At 34.8% G+C, this 25058-nt stretch overlaps 2 protein-coding genes across 51 annotated transcripts in view; one reads left to right on the top strand and one right to left on the bottom strand.

Moving 5' to 3' along the window:
- Window positions 1-25058, top strand: part of Ptprd (protein tyrosine phosphatase receptor type D) — a 2128582-nt gene that overhangs the window by 1131927 nt on the left and 971597 nt on the right. For all 49 annotated transcript variants that reach the window (XM_040285790.2, XM_040285762.2, XM_040285761.2 and 46 more), the window contains one exon: window positions 15210-15243. The gene's annotated coding sequence lies outside the window, so the exon portion shown is untranslated. The remainder of the gene's footprint in view (window positions 1-15209; window positions 15244-25058) is intronic.
- The window catches only part of LOC144377281 (uncharacterized), a 503618-nt gene that overhangs the window by 1770 nt on the left and 476790 nt on the right, over window positions 1-25058 (bottom strand). The window contains exon 5 of one of the 2 annotated variants that reach the window (XR_013438121.1): window positions 1402-1484. The exons of the other annotated variant lie outside the window; for it this stretch is intronic. The gene's annotated coding sequence lies outside the window, so the exon portion shown is untranslated. The remainder of the gene's footprint in view (window positions 1-1401; window positions 1485-25058) is intronic. 2 annotated transcript variants of the gene reach the window in all.

Genomic DNA, 25058 nt, shown 5'->3' with positions numbered 1-25058 from the left:
TTTGTTAAACCTTTATTACTTATATTTAATTTGTTCCTAGTTTTGGCCATCTTAGTAAATATCACTAAAATCCACTCAGTTTCTAAAATCCCAGCAATAGAATTTATTCCTTTCTTTTACTCACTACCCACCTCAATCCATCAGCATATTCTGTTGATGCTAACTCCCAAACATATTCCAGATTCATTCAAGTTTCTCCACTGCCAACTGCTCTTTGGTATAAGTGACCACCAGCTCTTGCCTAGAAAGTTTCAAAGCTAACCTCCAAGTTTTTAACTCCTCCTCCTATTATCTAGTAGCCGAGGAATTTATGACAAATCACTCTGGTGCTTAAAACATTTCAGTCACCACTAACCTCCTTCCCCTAGACTGTAATCCAAACTTAACAATGGCTTATCATGGGTCTGTAATTTGCCTCCCCAACCCCACTTCTCTAAGTTTATTTTTCACCAGTTTTTTCCTGCTTACTAAATTCTAGTTAAATTAGCAGCCTTTGTGTTGCTGGAATATGATCAATTCACACATAATCTTAGGTATTCAGTATTCTTTTATATCCACATTCTATCTTCTACTCTTGGTGGGTGGGCTTATCCTGTGTTCTTCTCACCCTACTTCATGTAAGTATTTCTCCTCTGAGCCGTATGACATTTTATTTTCTTCATTTTACTAATTGTCAGAAATTCTTTTGTTCATTTATTTGTCTGGTGGCTTATGATCTTTCTCCCCCTTGCTTCTCCATGCCACAGAATGTAAGTAGGAGATGTATGCATGGTTACCACTGTATCCCCATGTTTCTCAATTATTTCTTTAAAAAACAATAAAAAAAATTGTTCAAGAAGTAATTAAAGAAAAAACAAACTATTCTTAACTCACTTTGACCCACATTTTATTTGCTTGATAACATAACATTTTTGATTCGCTGGATGTAACATATGGTTATAAAGTATTTTTCACAACAGGTGGCAATATTAGAGAGTCCTTGAAATTGAGATGTTCAGTGTTAAAATGAGGACAAGACATTCTAGTTGAAGCTAATTAAAATTGGTTCACATTTGTTATACATGAGAGTAGAATGCATCTTGACACATCAGACATAAGTGGAGTGTAACTTCTCATTCTTCTGGTTGTACATGATGCAGAGTTACACAGGTCATGTAATTATATACGCACATCGAGTAATAATGTCCGATTCATCCTACTATCCTACCTACCTACCTACCCCTTCTCTCCTTTTTAAAAAAAAAATTATATAAGTGTGCGCGCACACACACACACACACACACATTTATATATATATATATATTAGTACATATTTTTGCTTGCTTTTACAAGCTGCAAAAATTCTTAGGAAATTAGATTTGTTCATTGAAACCAGGGTAGCAGAGGACTCTTGAAACTGACCTGTTCTATAGTGGCACTTGTAGAACATGGCAGTGCTGTATGTGACAGGATAAAGTGATTCAGTGAGGATGATGCAATCTGGGCTAGAATAAGGAGAAGAATGTCAGAATCTCCATCTTTAACTAGCAGTTGAGTTCATTAACATCTGTTTTAGCCATTAGTATATTTAAACTTATTTATCATTTCATTTTATGCTTTTGATATACAACTATTTCTATACATGATATGTTTGTGATATTTTTCTATTTTTTTGTGGTAACCTTTAACTTTTAAAGCTCACACCTCATTTAACAAAGCAGAAATATTTTCACTTTTCTCCCAAACATTACATGAACCTTAGAACACTTCAATTATAGCCCTGCATTGTATTATTATTATTATTATTATTATTATTATGGAGATGAGTAAAATAACTTCCTCCTAGTAATTTTGAGATGTACGTCTTGTCTCACAACTTCACTTCCTCTTGTTGGAAAGTGCACTGTCAATGCACTTTGTTCCTGGTTAATAATACTTATCCATTTCCTAAATATTTTTAACTTCACAATTTATCTGTTTGTGAAATAGATTAAACTTTATCTATCTAGTAAATTTTGGTATTTTTTAAATTTCAGGGAGGTTTGTATAGATCTGTAGACACACCTCATAACTTTTGAGTAATGCCATATTTCTTGAACATAACTCACACATTACTCTCTTTTTAAAATTTATTTTTTATTCTAATTTGTTGTATATAAGAGCAGAATGCATTACAATTCATATTACACATATAGAGAACAATTTTTCATCTCTCTGGTTGTATATAAATTATATTCACACCATTCATATCTTCATACATGTGTTAGGGTAATGATATCCATCTCATTCCACCATCATTTTTACTCCCATGCTCCCTCCCTTTCCCTTCCACCCCTTTGCCCTATCTAGAGTTTGTATAATCCTCCCTTGCTCCCCCTCCCAACCCCTCTATGAAACAACCTCCTTATATCAGAGAAAACATTCAGCATTTGGTTTTTTTGGGATTGACTTACTTCACTTAACATTATATTCTCCTGCTCCATCCCATTTTCCTGAAAATGCCATGATTTTATTCTCTTTTATCGCTGAGTAATATTCCATTGTGTGTGTGTGTGTGTGTGTGTATAGTTTTGTTTATTCATTCATCTTAAAGAGCATCTAGATTGTTTCCACAGTTTAGCTATTGTTAATTGAGCTGCTATTAACATTGATGTGGCTGTGTCTCTGTAGTATGCTGTTTTTAAGTCCTTTGGGTATAGACTGAGAAGAGGATAGCTGGGTCAAATGGTGGTTCCATTCCTAGATTTCCAAGGAATCTCCATACTGCTTTCCATATTGGCTGCACCAATTTGTAGTCCCACCAGCAATGTATGAGTGTGAATTTTTTCCCTACATGTTCTCAAACACTTATTGTTCTTTGTGTTCTTAATATCTGCCATTCTGACTGAAGTGAGATGAAATCTTAGAGTAGTTTTCATTTGCACTTCTCTAGTTGCTGGAAATATTGAACATTTCTTCATATATTTTTTGATTGATTGTATATCATCTTCTGAGAGGTGTCTGTTCAGTTCATTGGCCAATTTACTGATTGGACTATTTGTTTTTGTTGTTAAGCTTTTTTGAGTTCTTTTTATTAAATTTATTTTTTATTGATTTAAAAAAGATGACAGTGGAATGCATTGCAATCCTTACTACACATATACAGCACAAATTTTCATATCTCTGGTTGTATATAAAGTAGGGTGACACCAATTCATGTCTTCATACATGTACTTTGGATAATGATGTCCATCACATTCCACCATCCTTGCTAATCCACTGCCCTCTCCCTTTCCCTCCTACCCCTCTGCCCTATGTAGAGTTCATCTATTCCTCCCATGCTCCCCCTCCCTACCTCACTATGATTCACTCTCCTTATATCAGAGAAAACATTCACCATTTGTTTTTTGGGGGATTGGCTGACTTTACTTAGCATTAACATCTCCAATGGTCTCCATTTACCTACAAATGCCATGATTTTATTCTCTTTTATTCTTGAGTAATATTCCGTTGTGAATATATGCCACATTGTTTTTAATCCATTCATCTACTGAAGGGCATCTAGGTTGGTACCACAGTTTAGCTATTGTGAATTGTGCTGCTGTAAACATTGATGTGTCTGAATCACTGTAGTGTGCTGATTTTAAGTTCTTTGGGTATAGACCAAGGAGAGGGATAGCCGGGTCAAATGGTGGTTCCTTTCCCAGCTTTCTAAGTAATCTCCATACTGCTTTCCAAAATGGCTGCACCAATTTGCAGCTCCACTAGCAATCTATGAGTGTACCTTTTTTCTCCACATCCTTGCCAACACTAATTCTTGTTTGTCTTCATAATAGCTCCCATTCTGACTGGAGTGAGATGATATCTTAGATTAGTTTTCTCTAATTGCTAGAGATGATGAACATATTTTTCATATATTTGTTGATTGATTGTGTAGCCTCTTCTTATAAGTGTCTTTTCAGGTCCTTGGCCCATTTATTGATTGGGTTATTTGGGGTTTTTTTGGTGCTTAGCTTTTTGAGTTCTTTATATACCTTTGAGATTAGTGTTCTATCTGATGTGTGAGGAGTAAAAATTTGTTCCCAATATGTAGGCTCTCTATTCACCTCACTGATTGTTTCTTTTGCTGAGAAGAAGTTTTTAGTTTGACTCCATCCCATTTATTGACTCTTGATTTTAATCCTTGTGCTATAGGAGTCTTATTAAGGAAGTTAGGGCCTAATCTGAAATGATTAAGATTTGGGCTTACTTTTTCATCTAATATGCGTGCAGTCTCTCTGGTTTAATTCCTAGGTCTTTGATCCACTTTGAGTTGAGTTTTGTGCATGGTGAGAGACAGAGGTTTAGTTTCATTTTGCTGTATATGGATTTCAAGTTTTCCAAGCATCATTTGTTGAAGAGGCTATCTTTTCTCCAATGTATGTTTCTGGAACCTTTGTCTAATACAAGATAACTCTCATTATGTGGGTTAATCTCTGTGTCCTGTATTGTATACCATTGATCTACTAGTCTATTTTGGTGCCAAAATCATGCTGTTTTTGTTACTTCTGTTATGTAGTATTGTTTGAGGTCTAGTATAGTGATGCCACTTTATTCACTCTTCTGGCTAAGGACTGCTTTAGCTATTCTGGGTCTCTTAGTTTTCCAGATGAATTTCATGACTGCTTTTTCTATATCTATGAGGAATGTCATTTGGATTTTGATTGAAATTGCATTAAATCTGTATAGAGTTTTAGTAGTTTGGTAATTTGAAAAATATTAATTCTGCCTATCCAAGAACAAGGGAGACCTTTCCATCTTCTAAGGTCTTCTTTAATTTCTTTCTTTAGCATTCCATAGTTTTCATTGTAGAGGTCTTTCACTTCTTTTGTTAAGTTGATTCCCAAGTATGTATGTGTGTGTGTGTGTGTGTGTGTGTGTGTGTGTGTGTATACATGTATATATATATACATATATATATACTTATATATATATATATATATATTTGTATATATATAACAAAACACACACACACACACACACATATATATATATATATATTTTTTTGAGGCTATTGTAAATGGGGTAGTTTTCCTCATTTCCATTTCAGAGGATTTGTCACTGATATACAGAAATTCCTTTGATTATGGGTGTTGATTTTATACCCTGCTAATTTGCTGAATTCATTAAGTAGTTCTAAAAGGTTTTTTGTGAAATTTTTGGGGTCTTCTAGGTATAGAATAATACCATCAGCAAATAGTGCCAATTTGAGTTTTTCTTTTCCTATGTATATCCCTTTAATTTCTTTCCTCTGTCTGATTGTTCTGCCCAGTATTTCAAGAACTATGTTAAATAGAAGTGATGAAAGAGGGCATCCCTGTCTTGTTCTGGTTTTTAGAGGGAATGCCTTCAATTTTTCTCCGTTTAGAATGATGTTTGCTTGAGGCTTAGCATAAATCACCTTTATGATGTTTAAATATGTTCCTGTTATCCCTAGTTTTTCTAGAGCTTTGAACATAAAGTGTGCTGTATTTTGTCAAATGCTTTTTCTGCATCTATTGAGATGATCATATTATTCTTATCTTTAAGTCTATTGATGTGATGAATTATATTTATTGATTTCTGTTTGTTGAACCAACCTTGCATCCCTGGGATGAATCCCACTTAATAATGGTACATGATCTTTTTGATATGTTTTTGTATTCAATTCATCATCATTTTATTGAGAATTTTTGCATCTATGTTCATTAGAGATATTGGCCTGACGTCTTCTTTCTTTGATGTGTCTTTGCTTGGTCTTGTAATCAGGGTAATATTGGCCTCATAGAATAAGTTTGGAAGTGTTTCATTATTTTCTATTTCATGAAATAATTTGTATAGATGTTAGTTCTTCTTTATAGGTCCTATAGAACTCAGCTGTGTATCCATCTGATCCTGGGCTTTTCTTCCTTGGTAAGCTTCTGATGGAGTCTTCTATTTTCTTGCTTGAAATTCATCTTTTTAATTGTGTATATCATTCAGTTTGGGCAACTCATATGCCTCTAGAAATTTGTTGATGCCTATGATACTCTCTATTTTATTAGAGTACAACTTTTCAAAAAAATTCTAATTATCTTTTGTATTTCTGTAGGGTCTGTTGTGATATTTCTTTTTTCATCACATATACTAATGATTTGAGTTTTATCTCTTCTCTTTGTTAGCATGGCTAAGGGTTTATCAATTTTATTTATTTTTTCAAAGGACCAACTTTTTGTTCTGTCAATTTTTTCAATTGCTTTTTTGTTTTAATTTAATTGATTTCAGCTCTGATTTTAATTATTTCCTGTCTTCTACTGCTTTAGGTGTTGGTTTGTTCTTTTTCTAAGGCTCTGAGATGTAATGTTAGGTCATTTATTTGTTGACTTTTTCTTCTTTTAAGTAATGAACTCCATCCGATGTACTTTCCTTTTAGGACTGCCTTTATAATGTCCCAGGGATTTTGATATGTTGTAGAGTGCTCTCATTTATCTCTAAGAATTTTTTAATCTCATCCTACATGTCTTTTGCAACCCATTGTTATTTCAGTAGCATATTATTTCATCTCCAGATGTTGGAGTAATTTTTATTTTACCATTGATTTCTAATTTCATTTCCTTGTGATCTGATAGAATGTAGGATAGTATCTCTACTTTTTTGTATTTGTTAAGAATTGCTTTGTTGCATAATATACAGTCTATTTTAGAGAAAGATTCATGTACTGCTGAGAAAAAAGTGTATTCACTTGTTGAAGGATGAAATATTCTATATATGTCAGTTAAGTCTAAGTTATTGATTGTATTATTGAGTTCCATACTTTTTTTTGTTTAGCTTTAGTTTGGAAGATCTATCCAGTGGTAAAAGAGGTGTGTTAAAGTTACTCAGAATTATTGTGTTGTGGTCTATTTGACTCTTGAACTTTAGAAGAGTTTGTTTGATAACATAGATGCTTCATTATTTGGCGCATATATATTTATAATTATTATATCTTGTTGGTATATGGTTCCCTTGAGCATTATGTAGTGTCCTGCCTTATCCCTTTTGACTAACTTTAGCTTGAAGTCTATTTGATATGAGGATGGAAACCCCTTTTTGCATCTGCAGTCCTTGTGAGTGGTATGATTTTTCCCAACCTTTCACCTTCAGTCTGTATATGTCTTTTCCTATCAGATTAGTCCCCTGGAGGCAGCATATTGTTGGGTCTTATTTTTTGATTCAATCAGCCAGCCTATGTCTTTTGATTGGTGAGTTTAGGCTATTAACATTCAGGGTTATTATTGAGACACAATTTTTATTCTGAGACATTTTGATTATTTTTATTATTTAACTTGAATTGGCTTTTCCATTGATTAGCTTTTCCTTTAGTGTAATACCTCTCTCTGCTGATTTTTATTGTTGTTTTTCATTTCCTCTTCATAGAATATTTTGCCAAGGATGTTCTGTAGTGTAGGTTTTCTAGCTGTAAATGCTTTTAACTTTTGTTTATCATAAAAGGTTTCTGTTTCATCATCAGATCTAAATCTTAATTTTCCTGGATATAAAATTCTTGGTTCACATCCATTTTCTTTCAGAGCTTGATATATGTTCTTCCAGAATCTTCTAGCTTTCAGAGTCTGGGTTGAAAAATCTGCACATAACCTAATTTGTTTCCCCCATATATAATCTGATTCTTTTCTCTTGTGGCTTTTAATATTCTCTCCTTATTCTTTATGTTTGGCATTCTCATTATAATGTGGTTTGGTGTGGATCTGTAGTGATATTATACATTTGGTATCCTGTAAGCCTCTTGAATTTGCTTTTCCAATTAGTTCTTCATGTTTGGAAATTTTTCTGATATTATTTCATTAATAGATTATTCATTCCTTTGGTTTGGAACTCTATGCCTTCCTTCATCCCAGTGACTCTTAAATTTGGTCTTTTTATGCTATCCCATATTTCTTGAATGTTCTGCTCATGGTTTCTTACCATTTTCACTGTGTGGTCTATATTCATTTCAAGATTATATATTTTGTCTTCATTATCTTAGGTCTTGTCTTCCAAGTGGTTTAATCTGTTGGTGATGCTTTCAATTGAGCTTGTAATTCAGTTTATTGTTTCTTTCATTTCAAGGATTTCTGTTTGTTTTTCTTTAGAACCTCAATCTCCTTACTGGATTAATCTTTTGCTTCCTGTATTTGCTTATGTAACTATTTGTCCAAATGATTTTTTGCTACCTGTATTTGCTCTCTTATATCATCTTTTTATTCATAGACTATTTTAATTATGTACATACTGGACTACTTCTCTGTCATTTCATTTGCTGTGCTGGCCATAGATTCTAATAATTTGATATCTTGATTTGTTTGGGGTACTTTTTGCCCTTGTCTTTTCATGTTGCTCCTGTGTCTTCCTTTCTATCTCTGTGGATCTGAGGCATTATTGTCCGTTAGGCATATTGTGCCCCTGTAGGGTTCCAATACCTCACCTTTGAGGGGAAGGACAATGTTAACAGATCCCAATATAAATAAAACACAACCTAAAAACAAATTTTTGCTATTAAGATGTTTATAGATTGGTCACCATGTGCAGAAATGGTGAATTCAGTATTTTCTACAATATAATCAGTAGATTTTTAAAAGGGTTTACAGTTTCTGATGGTGGACAAAGAGCTGGGGGTGAGATGTAAAATGATATACTGAGGAGGTAGGAAGTGAGGATATAGAGTTATTATATCTTAGGAAGTGTGAAAGAAAAATCTAAATAATAAGGTTAGTAGCAGTAGAATAGAGGGATAGTAATTTTGGGTTGACAAGTAAGAGGGAAGACAGAAAAGTATATAAGATAAGCACACACACACACACACACACACACATATATATATATATTAATAAAAATGAAAAATGTTAAAATATTAAAAATTGGAGAGAAAAAAATACAAAAAGAAGAAAAAAGAAAGAATATACAACACAACTGTATACTATTCAGTCGTCTCAGTCCTCAATATCCTAATTCATGCAAAGTACTTGGTTTCACATATGTTGGGGATGAGAGGGTGGGAGAATAAAGAGGAAGAAGAAAGAGGAAAACAGTCTTGAAGAAAGAAGAAAGCATTATTTTGCTTGGAGATTAGTCTTTTCTTCTTCCCTTCTTAACCAATAGATGGGCTTGTTTGTTCTTAGTTGGTATCTCTGCCCTCAGAATGGTGGGGTTACAAGGTTGTGAGGATTGGTCTTGGGTGTAGGGCACCTGGAAGTTTTGTTTGGCACCCACTGGCCTGTTGGGAGACTGAACCTCAAGGATCTCCCTTGGGGTCTGCTCCTGTAACATGAGTGACAAGCCTTATCTCCTCATCCTGCCTGTAGGCCTCACAGTTCCTGCCCTCTAAATTAGTCTTTAAAGTGTATCTCCCTCACCCTCTCCCTTTCTACTTCCTAATCAGGAACCTTTCTCACTGGGGGTCTTGTGTGTTGCATTTGGGTGGCTGCACACCTGTCATGGAGAGCTGTTTTGAATTGGGCAGTCACTCTGCAGAGTTAGCAGCTGCTGGGGACTAGGGGGGATTAGAAAACTATGGGTACCTGCCTATCTGGTGTTCCAAAGTGGTAGTTACCCCAACTAAAGATGGTGATGGAGGTGACCCAAGATGGAAGCCGCTGCTTTCAGCATTGCGGAGTCAGGTCATGTGGGGGAGGCCTGTGATAACATTGTGCAATGCATTCAGAGATGAGCTCTGTAGCCTGCAGTGAGTGATACAGCTGTCAGCTTTCTTCAGAGCCTGTGATGTCCCCAGGTGCAGGCAGGTTATGGCGGGTAGGAGACTATGGCAATAGCTGCTGAGTCCCAAGATGGAGGTGATCCTGGGAGCCTCACATTATTAGATGGGGATCCACATAGGAGTGGCAGCCAGAGTTCCTGCACATAGGTAGCAGCTGAGTGTCCTTCCTGGGAGTGGCGTCTGGGAACTCTGTGCCAGTGCTGATGCCAGTGGTCCCTCTAAGGCACCCGTGAGACCTGCATGGACAGGTAGTCAGAAGTTCAGCATCCGTTTTTAATACTGAGGCCTGGGGCCCTGTGCAGCACGGTGTCTGTGAATCTTGGCAGGATCAGCTGTGGAGGGGTCCTCTATCACTCTCAGCAAAGCAGCATTCCCACTAGTTGAGACCTGGGTCACAGAGCAACACAGAATGCTGCCTTCCCCTGGCCCACTCACTTGGATCCCCACGTTACTCTCTCAAGATTGCTTTTTCCCATTCTTTTTCTGGATCCTACTGCACAAAAGCTAGATCATCCCATCCTGTTTTTTTATGTCCCATATCTTCTCTCATCACCCTTCTTTACTTTGCTTCTCTGGGCAGCCTTATGAATAATTTCTTCAGCTCTATCTTCCCAGAAATTGTTTCTTTAACTGTTTGTTTTTTAAATACACACACACACACACACACACACACACAATTAATTTCAGCTGTTATGTTTTTATATCAAAAATAATCAGTACTCATTGAAAGTGGTCTTGTCTTTTCATAGTGTCTTTTTTTCTTTCATAGATGCTCTCTAATACCTTTTATTTTTTTTATTTTATTGTTGCAACAATCTCACTAGTTTGCTCAGATTGACCTTGAACTCCTGAGTCCAAGTGATCCTTCTGCCTCAGCCTCCATAGTAGCTGGGGCTATAGGTGTATCACCATGCACACTATTTTTAAACATACTTGTTTAATTGTGTTTAGCAATTGCATTATTAGAATGTTTCAGTATTTTAGATTCTACTCTTTGATCCTTCTACTGACTTTCAATAATTTCCTCATGTGCATTATAATTATGAACTTGAACTCCTGTCTAACTTTATATTTGTAATCTGAAAGTATCCTTTGTGGAGGGTGTACTCTTTCTGAGAAAGATGGTGATTTAATGTGTGAGTCCTAACACAGAAGTCTACTTTTTGTTGAGTCCCACTTTTTCATTTCTCTGTCCTTGTGAACAGTCCTTCTGAAACCTTTGTGAGAGATTTTTCAGGAGAGACTTTTTATTTCTTCTCTTTGAAATCCCAAATTTCTTCTTTAAGATTAACAAATGTCCTAAGGAGCTAAAATGTCACAGCCTGTATATCACTCATTCCAACATTTTTTCTTCTTTTTTTGAGTCTTTGAGTTTTCTGTACTGTATTTTTATTTGCTTTGCTTTCTTAATCTAATATTTCAAATTTTCTTTTTTCAAGGAGGTGGTTTGCCTGTTTACAATATCTGATACATCATTTTGACAAAAATGACCCTCTCTACTTTGCATTTTTAGTTTAGCCCTGTTATGAAGGTAAAGAATTCACAAGTAATTATGATTGAAGTAACAACTATCTGTATTCAGAACAAACAAGAAATAAGACCTACTGTTTGTACCCGGCCTTCCAATTTCACAAAGACTGTTCTATGCTTTTGGATCCTGAGATGTTCCTGGGATATATGCATTGAGGGTCATCACCAATCCCCTTTCATGCTCAGAACACTTACCCACCTTCTCCCACTGCAGTCTAAGCCCACCACTCACTCATGACTGAAATGAGGAAAGGACTGTAGTTTTACTATGAGGAAAAAGAAATGCCAAAGGAAAGATAAATTGAATTTGAAAACAGCTGAATTCCTCTAACTACAACTTATATATGGATCTTAATGTGTGTCTGTGTATGTGTTTCTGTGTGTGTGTGTGTGTGTGTGTGTGTGTGTGTGAGATAGGTGATAGAGAGATGACATATATTGTATAAGCATGTATGTATTTCAGCAATATTATTGGATCTCAAAAGAATTTCATTGAAAAAATAATTTTCTATCCTCAGAGTGACTACCTATTTGCATTGATTTTTATAATTATATCTATAATTGTTTCTGCAAGTCAATACAAAAATATCTGGCTTATTCCTACCACCTGCTTAGTGCATATAGAGAGAAATGGCAATAATATGTATTTAAGTTATTATTACTTTATTTTCTAGTATATCATATGATCACAATATTAGGAGGATATCCAATTTAGTATTCTGTTCCTGTATTCAAACACCAGGTTATTTTATAGAAAATAGAAAACTTAAAAAAAGAAAATAGAAAACTTTTATAAGAATTAAATGATCAAACATGAAGAAGTGAATGACTAATGGTAAATGTTATTTGAATAAATTTTCATCTGAAAAGTCCTTAAGAAACTTCTGTTAAGAGATATTTTATATAAACACAATGCATAAATTATTTACTTTGGGATGACCTCATTTCCAAACTTCTGTTAGCATTTCTGGAGTTGAAACAAAAGTTCCAAAGATTTTTGTTAGTTTTCATTGTTTTTATAACACATAATAACCCTGCATGTTCATGATGTTTGGTGTGATGTTGTAATACCTTTATACACTGTATAATAAATTGAGGTATTTAGCCTAACCATCACCCCTCCACATTATTTCTTTGTGATGAGAATATTCAAAATCCTCTCTTCTAGTTATTTTTAAATATTCAATACAATATTGTTAACCATAATCACACTACTGTGCATTAGAACACTGGAACTAATTCTTCTTATCTTACTATAAGTTTGTACCAAAGTTTTTGAAGTATCTTGTTTCTTGTGGATCAATTTGTTATTTCTTAGTGAACACTTGGTTTTATCTGGGAGGGTTTCTGTATTTTTTTATTCCATTCTAAGGATCACACTGATATGTAAATAATCAAATGGTTCACATTGCTCTCTAGTGAGATTTTCCTGGTTATGTTTTATTTACCTTTTGAGTAAAACAGGAAGGGAGGAAATATTCATTTATTAGGTGTTTGTTCTCAGGAAACCATAGATCCCAGAAGTGCTTTAACCAACTGTATTTGCAATACCTCTGTCACAAAAGTACAAAGCAACATTAAATTCAGGAGGGCTTACCACTGACATTTTTATTTTTCCTCACCTACTAGTGCCAGCTTCAATAGGTCAATAAATAAAGTGAGGTGCATTGTTTTTTCTAATTTTTATTTAATTTTTTCACAAAAGTCAGAGTAATATAGATGATATTAATAACACAAATTAATTATCAATTTTTATTAATATTTCTAAAGATCCTTCTATAATAGTGGGTGATGACTATCATTAGAATACTTTGGAAACATTGACACTTGTAGGGAAAATGTCATTAGTAACCTGGTGCTAGACTCAGACTACAACACATTTTAAAATTCTGTATTATTCTACTCTAGAAGTTTCTCTAAATTACTTAAAATTTTTTTGTTTGTCTTTATTATATATTAGACTCATGTTTCTCTGATAAGAACTGGAGGAATTGGAATGGAAAGCACTATATCCAAGAAGCTGAATGTTGAAATATTACAGTCTGTCTTTAGTTGAAATATACATTCTATCATTAGATAAAAATAACCTTGTAAAGTTCTCCTTTTTACCAAATTAGCAGAGCATCATTTTATTTTAAATTACTTTATTAAAATCTTTACATCTGCTACTTAAGATTATATTTTTCAGTTCAGTAATACTTTCTGTTGATGTGTAATATAGAACATGAAAAAGGAAGGAAAGTCCTTAATGAAACAAAGAAATAGCCAATTTATAATAATCTGAATCAATCAAAACAAACCTGACATGAGTAATTACCGTTATTTCCTAATGTTTTGAGTCAAAAGTGGTTTGTAGGCCTGGGAGGGTAGTGAAAGATGGGACATTATAGTGGGCAAAACACCTTCGTGCTTCATATAGCCTGAGTCTGGTTTAGTATAGGAATACAAAGTTACCAATAGTAATATTAGCAGATCAGTTTCTAGAACAAGATAGATGCTTTCTTCTATTGAAATTATCCAACTAATTTCAGTCTTGCTTCTGGGATAAGCATATTTATAGTTCACTTCTATCACTATTATTCAAAACATAATTTAAAACATATGGTGTACCAGCACAGGGCTACTATGAATTATTTACCTCCCCCTTTTTTTTTTTTTTTTGGTACCAGGCATTGAAGCCAAAGGCCCTTAACCACTGAGCCACATCCCAGCCCTTTTTTCTTATATTTTATTTTGTGACAGGGTCTCACTAAGTTGCTTAGGGACTTGCTGTATTGCTGAGGCTGGCTTTGAAAACATAATCTTCCAGCCTCAACTTCCAGAGCCCCTTGGATTACAGGTACATGCCACCATGCTTGGCTCCAGACCTTTATTTTAATCTTGAGACAGGGTCTTAGTTGCTGAGGTTTGCCTGGAACTTTCAATTGTCCTTACCCAATCTCCGTAATTACTGGAATTACAGGTGTGCATCACCATGCCTGGCTTAGAAAAGAAAAATCTTAAAGAATTTACCTAAAAGTAATTAATCCGTAGGAGGAATTTATGATGCCTTCAATTCCTTAATCTATTGCTTCTTGAAATTGAAAAGTTTCAGTAATAATACTACTATTATCACTTTCCCATTATTAAGAGAAACAGGTACAATGAATTACATTTTTCATATCAAAGATGGTAGGTGAACAAAAAGAAAATGTACACCATGTGTTACTTTGTGGGCTAAATGTAATGTTACCTCTAGGTTGACCAGTGTCTCAGCATCTCTGATGCCAGAGACACAGCAGGTCTGGACAGGCACATTGAGCAGAGAAAAGTATAACACCTACATCTAGAACATGAGATGGAGCCTAAGTGTCATAATTGAGGTCCTAAATATAACAGTGAACTAAAGCATTATGAAAGAAAGAGAAGGAGGGAGGGAGGGGCTGTTCAAGACTTGAATACAGGGAACAAGGGAAAATAGTGGGAGATAAACTTGAAAGGTAGAAGAAATGTGCATTGGAGAATCATAGCAGAAAAAATTTCCAGAGTTAGAATAGAGCATCCAATCAAAGACCATGAACACTACACTAAATACTTTGAATTTTGAGTAGATAAACTAGAGTTCTGAACTCAGGTATACAGTGTATGTGGCATTATGAGAGTTGTGTATTAGGATAAATAGTTCAAGAATTTGTTTATGCCAGGATCAAGATTGTTACACAGGTGACTATTTGTACCTACCTTTTAAATACATATATCAAAAGATATGATGCAACATATACATGAACAGGTGTGCCTATAAAAACGATTTTGAAAAACAACCTGTCATTTATTTTGGCCTGAAAATATTTTCATCTCAAATCAATAAATGATATCAAAATAGGTGTCTTCTTTCCTTGTTCAGTTTTTCTTCTATAATGTTTGTTAACATGTTTAAATTGAAAGTTTTGGAAGTTTTTTTGTGATCCCAATATCAAATACATTTTTGTTTCAGATGATGGTGCCTGTCCATTAACTGAACAACTGTGGTAAGTTTTGGTTTATTTCTATTTGCTTTCCTTCAACCTTTATGATATTCTTTTCTGAGATTCAAAATGATTTATTTTATCTATGTTAACTTTGGTTGAGTTTGTTGAAAGAGTTTTCTGCAGGTTCTCTAATAGGCATTTTATGACTATTTTTTTCTTTCCTTTTTCCAATTAAAACCAAAATTTTAGTTTTTAAACAGATTTTGTCATTGTAGATGTTTACTTCCACAGATGCTTCATTTATTAAAACAATCTTTCAACCAATTAGAAAAGTGATATCTCATTAGTTTCTGTTTGAGTAGTTATCAGGAATGTTTTACAGTATTTGGGTTAAGAGTAAAGCACCCAACATTTACTGATATGAATAATTATTTTTGTGTTTTTAACAATCTTATAAGAGAAAGAAGAAAAACAATTAGCATGCTTTAATTTACATAATTGCCTTGCCTTGCTATGATTATTCATTAAAAGTTAAGATGAATGGATATATTGTTCTCATCACTCTAATGTACCTTATTCTTATCATTTTCCAAACAATATAGTAAAACTACTGTTTGTATAACAATTGCATTGTGTTAGGTATTATAAGTAATCTAGAGATGAATTAAAGTATACAGATGGGTGTGTGCAGGTTATATGCAAATGCTATGCCATTTTGCATAAGACTTAAGCATCCATGGATTTTTGGTTTCCACAGTGGGTCCTAGAACTAATTCCCACAGATACCTCAGAAAAACAATATTTTAAGTACTCTATTTTAATTGCTATAGTATATTTTCTCTCTGAAGAAATTAAGTTAGCATTGAAAGGTATCAGACCACAAAAGATTATTGGGACACCATAGACAGATTTTAAGTGGTCTTACGTGGATCATATAAGTACCCAAGATAAATTTTGTTGTAGAAAATTTAATATTGGGATTATATAGCAAGGTTTAAAATTCAAAAGTTCAAAGGCTTTGAAAGAATTTATAGTCTGATTAGAAATCCACCTAGAATCAGGGCAAAGTTGGCGAAATTGTGTACACTTATAAACTGGATGTCTACATTTGCCGTAATGAAGGGTCCAATTCTCACAAGTTCACATCTGCTTGCAGGTAGACAGTGGTACAGGCAGCAGTGATTGTGTGTCTAGTTACAGTACCAAATTCTATCTTAATGTATTTCTCAAGGCTTCTCAGTAAAGAAAAGACTTTCATCTGAAAGATTAAGAAGACAAAATGTTCTTCCAGTACTCAATGATCTATCAATAATGGACAACAGTATCTTATTGTTAGGCTGTGGATAATTTTGGATTTTAATCAGGCTGGGTCCCAATGGGGCTATCAGGATGACTTAACTAAAAAATAGCCATCCCTCTTATGCAGAGCTCTGTCACTATAGTGATCAATTTACCCAGCTTACTGTCCCAAAATGTCCTCCTGGAGGGCCAAGGAGAATCTTGATTGTCCAGTGAGACTATAATGAAATAAAGAGTTTTGCCTCACTGCTTTTCAGGCAATTTTTTTCTCAGGAACTCTACAGAGAACATCTGTCTTCAGGACTATAAATTTGGTGCTTTTTACCAGCTCTAAATTTTTTTCTATTGCTTAAGAGAAGTAGGGATCAACAACCTACTCCCATCATTTAGGGACTAACAATGTGGAAAATTGAGTGAACTCAATATGATTACCACTCAAGGTTTCTCCCTGTGAACCCAAGTCTTCTTTAAATTTTGAAATAAATTCCAAATAAGAAGACAGAAAGCAACAAATTTGAGGGGGGAGGAGCATGTTTTTGCTTCGCTTTCTTAGCAGAGAATGGAAATGTAATAGGGTTCTCTGTTGTGAGTAGAAGCAGCATCCATTTCCTATATTCACTCAGGGAGTTCTGTTTTACTAGTCAAGAAAAACTAAATTTATATTATTATAAATGGGAAAGAACTGATGCCCTAATCTATCAAGCAGGGATTTCTAAGTTGCACCAACAAAATAATTGGGTACATGTGCAAACGCAGAAACACATGTACAGAATTCAAATTTTGTGTATGCGAAATGGATAATTGTATAATCAAATATGTGCCTTTGATTAAAATCATTGTATATGTAAATTTCCTATTTGCTGAAGTAGTCATATTTTGGCATGTGCATACATAATTAGTTATTTCTAATTTAAGGTAATCTCTGGCAGGAATTTTCTTACCTAGTAGATCTCATGTTTCATCTATTAGCCAAATATTATATTTTCACTTTTTTTTCCAATAATGACATTTCTGTCATTTTAAAGATTAAATTTCTCCTTGTTTATCAGTATCATTTAAAAGACTCAGAATGATTTTTAGCCTTTCTTTTTCCTCTCACTCTTTTGTTTCCTTTCATCTTTCCTACCTAGACTCTGGGACCTAGAAAACCCACCAGAGCCGGGAGATCCCGGAGGACAGAATCTACCATTGACTAGTAGAGTGGGCAAGTGTTTCAAGGAGCAAAGGAATTTGATTTTTTTCATCTCTCTTGAAACCTATATTAAAAGCAAAAATCTAAGCACTTCTGTATTGAAGTTCATATGGTCTTTGCTCAAAACCTTCCAAGAGCTCATTAATGAAAGCCAGCTTCTGCACAAAGGCCTTCAGAATTGCCCAGTATCTAGACTCCTCTAGGACCCCATCACCTACTCCCTACCCATTCTCATTGTTCAGATTCTTCTGGCTGCCCTGCCCTGCCCTGCCCTGCCCTGCCCTGCCCCGCCCTGCCTGAAATCTCTGAGCAGCCTCAATCCTGCAGTCTTTTGTAGCAGTTTTCTCTACTCGCAGTGCTTTCCCACAAGTCAGGACCATGTACCAGTTCCTCTCCCTTGAGTCTTGTTGTCACACTCAGCTCTTAATCTACATTCTTTAACTTTAGAGCATCACCTACCATTTTTCTAAATCTGTTTGTGTGTCCAACTCGTCTTACTAGAAGCTCAAAAAGCTATAAAAAGGCCATGAATTTGTCTGGACTATTCCCTGCCATATCACTATCCTCTGAAACAGAGAAAATGCAGGGTAACTATTTCTTATGTGAATGAATGAGCAAATGAAGGGAAGAAATGAGCAAATTAATATTCTAGGTTTGATAACCAAAGACTCCCTACAGAGCTATTACTGGAATGACTGCATGTTAGGTAAAGAGCAAAATGGTTTTATTGACAGCAGGATATACATAAAGATGTATATTCTGTTTGTCATTTTGAACAAGGCAAGAAAAAAGATTTAGAACTGAAAGTTATTACAATTAAAGATAAATTATTAGAAAATATGGTTAACATTTTATTTTCAGTAAAACAATAAAAAGCAATAGCTCTGTAATATATATCCTCCTTATTTTAGAATATATACATATATATGTATATATATGTTTGTATATACAGAAAGACTAAAAATTATTCTGATCTTTTAAATGATACTGATAAACAAATAAAAATTTTATATATGTATATAATCCAATTTAATCCTCACAACAACCTTATCATGAAAATACCATTATTTTATCCATTGTACAGATAGAAAATTGAGGCACAGAAAATTTAAGTTACTTGCCCCAAATCATAGACTCACATTATGAACTGAAATATACATAATTTTTTCTCATGTTTTGATTTATTACTCAATATTATGTCTAATGATTATGATTTGGTTCTATTTTAAAATATTTTTTCCAGAAGAGTGGCATTCTTGCATCCTTTTATATTCATTATCTCAGAAGCCTGTTTTTAATTTATCCTTTTTGAGTGTCTGAGAAATTATCTTGCATAAATTAACAAATGCATTCAAATACACATGACATGCTACATACTGTTATGCTCGAATACCGGACCCCCAAAAGACCACCAGGGACCAAGATCCATATAAACAGCAAAGAGGTGTTTATTGCGAGCTAGCTAGGTCTTCTGTGCGCACACACAGCAACTGGTGACGCTGACAGGCCCCGAGCCCAGGGTTTGCAGCAGTTTTATAGAATCTTTGGAGAAGGCAGGGACCCCCACATACATCATAGCATCTCTTAGCAAATCATCACACACCATGGGAAAATCAAATGACAACTCTAAAACATGATTAGCACATTCACTGGCCAGAACAATTTGGGTAAGGGTGAGTGGTCAGTACAAAAGGGGTATTCATTTGAACTGATTGGTTTAAACCAAGAGGGGTGTTCATGCTGAACTACAAGGTTTCCCAACACGTTATCAATCACCATAAACTACTGGGAGGGTCATCTGGCATCCCAGGTATTTCCCTGTCTCATGCTGATTGGTGGCTACTAGGAGGTTGCTATGGGTCCCCACCTAGCCTGACTGAGTCAGGGAAACCTGGTGCAGCACATCTCTCCTGTTATTTGTAGGTAAACAACTTAGCAGGGTGGGTATGTGCCTAGGAATGCTCTGTGGGTCTTTCAAGGACAAAGGTCATGTCCCTTCCATGGACAGGCTTTGCTCTGAGGAAGAAGCTGGTTTTTCAATACTTTCTTTGAACTAAGATCTATAATTCAGGATGAAAAAAAATGTTATATCCTATGGCAGTTTTCAGCTAGGTAATTTAAAGCTTTTCTGTTAAAATGTATTTTTGAATTATGTCTCTTCATAAACCTGTTTGGGAACAAGGCTGTGATTGAATAAAGTCTCTCGGAATCATTTACTTTTGCCTTCTCTTTATATCTGATTGATGCTTAAAACTAAGGTCATGTCTGTATTCCTAGTGTAATTGCTAAAATATTTTGTTTAGAGATGTTTTTCTTTTTTTTTTTTTTCTTTTCAGTTTTTTTTTTTTTTTTATTGTTGGTCGTTCAAAACATTACACAGTTCTTAATACATCATCTTTCACAGTTTGATTCAAGTGGGTTATGAACTCCCAACTTTAGGCGCAATGGATAGCGCATTGGACTTCTAGATAGAGATGTTTTTCTAATAATAGCAGGCACTTTCACTTTCAAAAGTGTCCATCATGGGCTGGGATTGTGGCAGAGGTAGAGCACTTGCCTAGCATGCATGAGGCACTGGATTTGAGCCTCAGCACCACATAATTAAAAAATAAAATAAAGGTATTGTGTCAACCAATAACTAAAAAATAAATGTTTAATTTATTTAAACATGTTTAATTTATTTTCATGATGAACACTTTTTTAAAAAGTGTTCATCATGAAAATAAATTTTATGTTCACCTATTTAAAGCAAATATATGAAATTTACAGAAAGTCTAAAAAAATTGAGTATCAGGGTAATTTTTTAGCCAAGAATCCAATATCCACTGAAACCACACTGTAAAAATAGAGTTGACATAAAAGCATATTTTACTTTAAAAAGTCTGTACCTTAGGCTGGGTGCAGTGGCACACACCTGTAATCCTAGGGGCTCAAGAGGCAGAGACAGGAGGATTGAGAGTTCAAAGCTAGCCTCAGCAATTTAAAGAGGTGCTAAGCAACTCAGTGAGACCCTGTCTCTAATAAAATACAAAATAACGATAGGAATGTGGCTCAGTGGTTGAGTGCCCCTGAGTTCAACTCTTGGTACACCCCCCACCCAAGAAAAAAAAGTTTGTATCTTAAATATAAAGAAAAGATTAAATGTCCTCAGTAACTTTATTTTCATTATATAAGCAATCAATTAAAATCCAGAAGTGAAAATATACAGGCTTACCAATATGAGAACATTATACCTATACTGTATTTCCACTTGTTTAATAGAAATTCATTCAACGAATCATAAAAACCAATTTAAATTCTTGAAATAATGAATCTTTGCTAGAAAGGAGAAAACCTTTCTTTTTCTAGGTCTTCATTAGATTTCAGAACATGCACACCTGGAAAGCATGGACACCATCGCTGAAATGCTGTGTCCATTTACTGTTTCACCCAATCCATTTAAATGTTAGTCTTTGTTAATGTAAGCCTTAGGCAACTTTGACTAGTACAAAGGTGGAAAAAAAAACAATTTCCAATCAGCCATTGCACCTGCACTGGCACCAAACTCCCTGGGGCCTCCTGGCACTGAAGAAGCACATAGCCAGAATGTCTTGTGTTATTTCTCAGCTTCACTGTGCTGGGATACAAACTCCTGCAACAGCAACACTCAATCTGCAGATTTCACAGGAAGGGTGGGCTCCTTTCTCCTTTTACATGAGAAGAGTCTGTTCATGCAGCTCAGGAGGCTGAGACACTCCTGTTCCCTTTTAGTTCATAACATTTCAAACACAACAGCCAACTCTCCATGAAGCCTGAGATCTACAGCCTACTTCCTGACTTCTCTAGTCTTCATTCAGAGGTTCTAGTTAATAAATGAACACAGAAACACTACTATTTGTATGATTTTATTTTTTATAAAGTTTTAAGTTTTAGAAAAGTGACAAAGGTTTTTATTTTTTCTGTTTGCTAAATATGCTAGTTAAAATGCATTTTGCTGCCACTTTCTCCCCCTCCCCTTCCAGATTCTGATTTAACCATTGCTATAAGTGCTGCCCAGTCTTTAGAATTATGGACTGTTTTCTCAAGACAGTTGAATAACCTCCAAAAATTTCATCACGGCCCTCTTGAAGCCTCCAGGAAGGCTGCTAAAACTACCATTCCTTTCCCTGGTATATAACTTTGCTCTTCATTCTGTTTATTTGCTGGGGTCTTCTCTTCCAAAATATATTGCTACATGTTCTGGGGAGGTCTGGCACCTTTGCCTCAGTGCCACACCTCGTTGGCTCATGTGGGGCAGATTAGCAGTGATAACAACCCTAAGTGATAAATTTCCACATGGTGTCTGAATCCACAGGTGCTTGCCAAAAGCTCATGCATTTCATGCTAGTCACTTACAGGCAGAAACTCTAGAAGGTGCTTGGCATTACAAACATATTTTGGAAGTTATCAGTGAAACTACTCTTAGTAACACCAAGTAGAGTCCATGTACTCCAATTCCATCTAAGCTCAGCATACAGACACTCAAATTGCCTCTTTTTTAGCTAGAAATATAATTTTTTTCCCTGAGAATTTTCTTATAAGGTAAGAGGGCCACAATGATCTTTCAAAATCCCCTAAAGTAGATGTCTCAGAAGCTCATAGATATATATGCAAAGGAGCCACCTGGCGGTGGTCTTACTTGTTTTATGAAACAGCATATTTTAAAAGATCATAGAATTAGAATCATGGATAGGCTCAAATTATACCTCAGCCATTTATCTTCAGTGTATCTCTGGAATACCACTTTAAAAACAGGGTTGTATCTTCAAATGAAACATTGAAAAAAAAAACAATCATTCCAAAGTTAAGTAGACTAAGTGACTTTGTGTATATATATTTGTTCCCTCACCCGACATACTGAGATAATCATTCTTCTTGCCTATATTCACTTTGACTATGGTGGTCAAGTCTGGGTATCCACACACTTCACAAAGCCACACTACAGAGTCACTCGAAGGCCTGCAGGGTGAAATATGTGCTCATTAAAAGAATCAGTAGCCTGACTTCACTTGCTTACCTGCAAATCTACATGAAATGATTGGTTTGTTGTGATTAGTGACCTAGGTCAGGCTTAAAGCAGACAGAATCTACAAGCATTTTAAGTTACTTGTATAAAGTGTTTTGTACTTTGCTTTCTTCTCATTTATCTGACATTCCAGTGGTTTATCTTACTCTCTGGGACTATATCTGAAGGCTGTTCATCAAAGAGAGAGGAAAAATGAATATCCTAGGGGGAAAATTGCAGAGAATAAATGTTTGACTGAAACCTTTGGCTATCTTCAAAATGCCTGTGAGTCCAAATGAAAATGGGTGGAAATGCCAAACAATTTTAAAGGCTTTGAGACAAGTGGATGCTTGTTAAATGAAGACAGACCACATGGGTTCATAATTCTTTTTTATGTTGATATTATGTCTACACTGTGGCATTATGTTGGAAGAACTGTGGTTTGTTCCACCTATAAAATTGCTAGAATCAGGAAATAAAGTTCCTATCACCCAGAGAGCACCCAAGAGAAAAGTAGATATATTTCAAAATGTGAAACACTGTATCTAGAAAAATGATATAGTGAATAGATGTGTGATCTGTAAGTTGTGATGGATACTATAAACAACTTTTAAAACAATTTGAAAGTTTCAAATGCACTATTGTTTGAAGAGGATTTTGTTTTAAGATCTCATCCAATGTGCATTTTTTTCCCAACAGTTGTCAAAAAAAATCACTAAAAATGTGAAAGCAGAGAGTGAAACATGAAAAAATTAGTGATGAAGAAATTCATCAAAATGAAAAGTCCCAGGAGTTCTCTTTAACAGTGGAGGAGCTCATTTTATTACACAGAACTGGCAAATAACTGACATCTACAAGTTACAAGAAATAGAAACAACTAGGGCAAAAAATTGAATCAATTTAAAAATGCCAAGGAATCTACTTATTTGTTTTCTAGGAGTTAGCATAATTAGTAAAGTTTTTACAAGTGCCAAAACCCTGAAAGGAATGTATTTTATGAGATAAATGCAAACAATATGGATTCTGACTGGAAAAATTCAGAGTCATCCTCAACATACCAGGTGATCAGTGTTGGATTCATACACAGATGGCGTTTCCACACTGAATGATCTCCTGGGATAGGGTCATTGGTCCACAGAAATGATGGTCATTTTTTTTCAAATATCTACTTTCAACATGAAACTTTTCATAGCCAAGGTAAGCTGGACACAAAATCCTACTATACGCACTGCAATAAATTAAAAATCTAGATAAAACTAGGCTTAGTTAATTTACCTTTTAACGTATACATAAAAACACACAAAAAATGCACATATTTCATGCCAATTAGAGTAATGACCTTGGTCAAGTAAAACAATGACATACATTTTATTTTTTATAAAACATACATTATGTGTCTATGAGCAAAACACAGTGTATGTAAAATGTTGGTACTTCCCTAGTTTGAATTCACAGCAATTAGTAGTATAATGTGCTTATTTGCCAAGTATATATTTTTATACTTACTAGGATTCATGTATGTGTGAGCAAGGCCTCCTGATTAGTTCTAGTTTATACAAAAGAGTGAAATATCACTTCTGAGAAAAGCTTTTAATTGCTGCTGTGGAAACAGTCTCTGCTCTCTTCTTTTTAGAACAATGACTGTCCAAGATTCAAGGTAGTATCTATTTTTCAGTCTTGGTACTTGAGTGACCATGATAATCTGAACACCATTTCTATCTGACTATGAAATTATAGCATAAGGGAGAAGTAAATACTTATTAGAGCTTTATGCCTGATTGTTGCTGTAGCATAACTTTAGTCTATTCTGGCTAAAAAATATGTTTTAGATACCTCTTCAAATTTTTACAAATATTGTAAGCTTTGCTCATAGACACATAATGACAACTAAACTTACCTTAATCTGGATTTTTAATTTACTCTACTGCCTATAGTAAGATTTGATACACACACAGCCAGAAATGCCCGGTGGTATAGAAAAACTTAAATTAATTTTTGTGTCCTTCTCTCCCTTTCCACCTTCAGCATAGACTTAACTCCTTTAAATCAGAGACCTATTATGACTTGATCCCCCCCAAATTTGTTACCCGTATGTGAAGAAATCTGAACTTTCCAGTGACATCATTGAGATTCTATTCCTCAAAATAGTAGTGGTACCTTTTCTAGATTGTGCACGTTCAGATTGGCAGTTTGCCATTTTCATCCCATTTCCTGAAAATCGGGATCAGCTTGTGAAAAGCTCACAAACAATATTTTAAATGCCCTGTTCAGAGCATCACATGAAGATTTGCATAGTTCATTAAAGAAGAAAGAAAGTTTAAAGTTAGTGTATACTATTCACAAACATCTGTCCATGTCCCA

The sequence above is a fragment of the Ictidomys tridecemlineatus genome, chromosome 4 (genome assembly GCF_052094955.1).
Source record: "Ictidomys tridecemlineatus isolate mIctTri1 chromosome 4, mIctTri1.hap1, whole genome shotgun sequence".
Lineage (NCBI taxonomy): Eukaryota > Metazoa > Chordata > Mammalia > Rodentia > Sciuridae > Ictidomys > Ictidomys tridecemlineatus.
The sequence above is the reverse complement of the archived record's forward strand: the minus strand, read 5'-3'. Positions and strand labels throughout refer to the sequence as shown.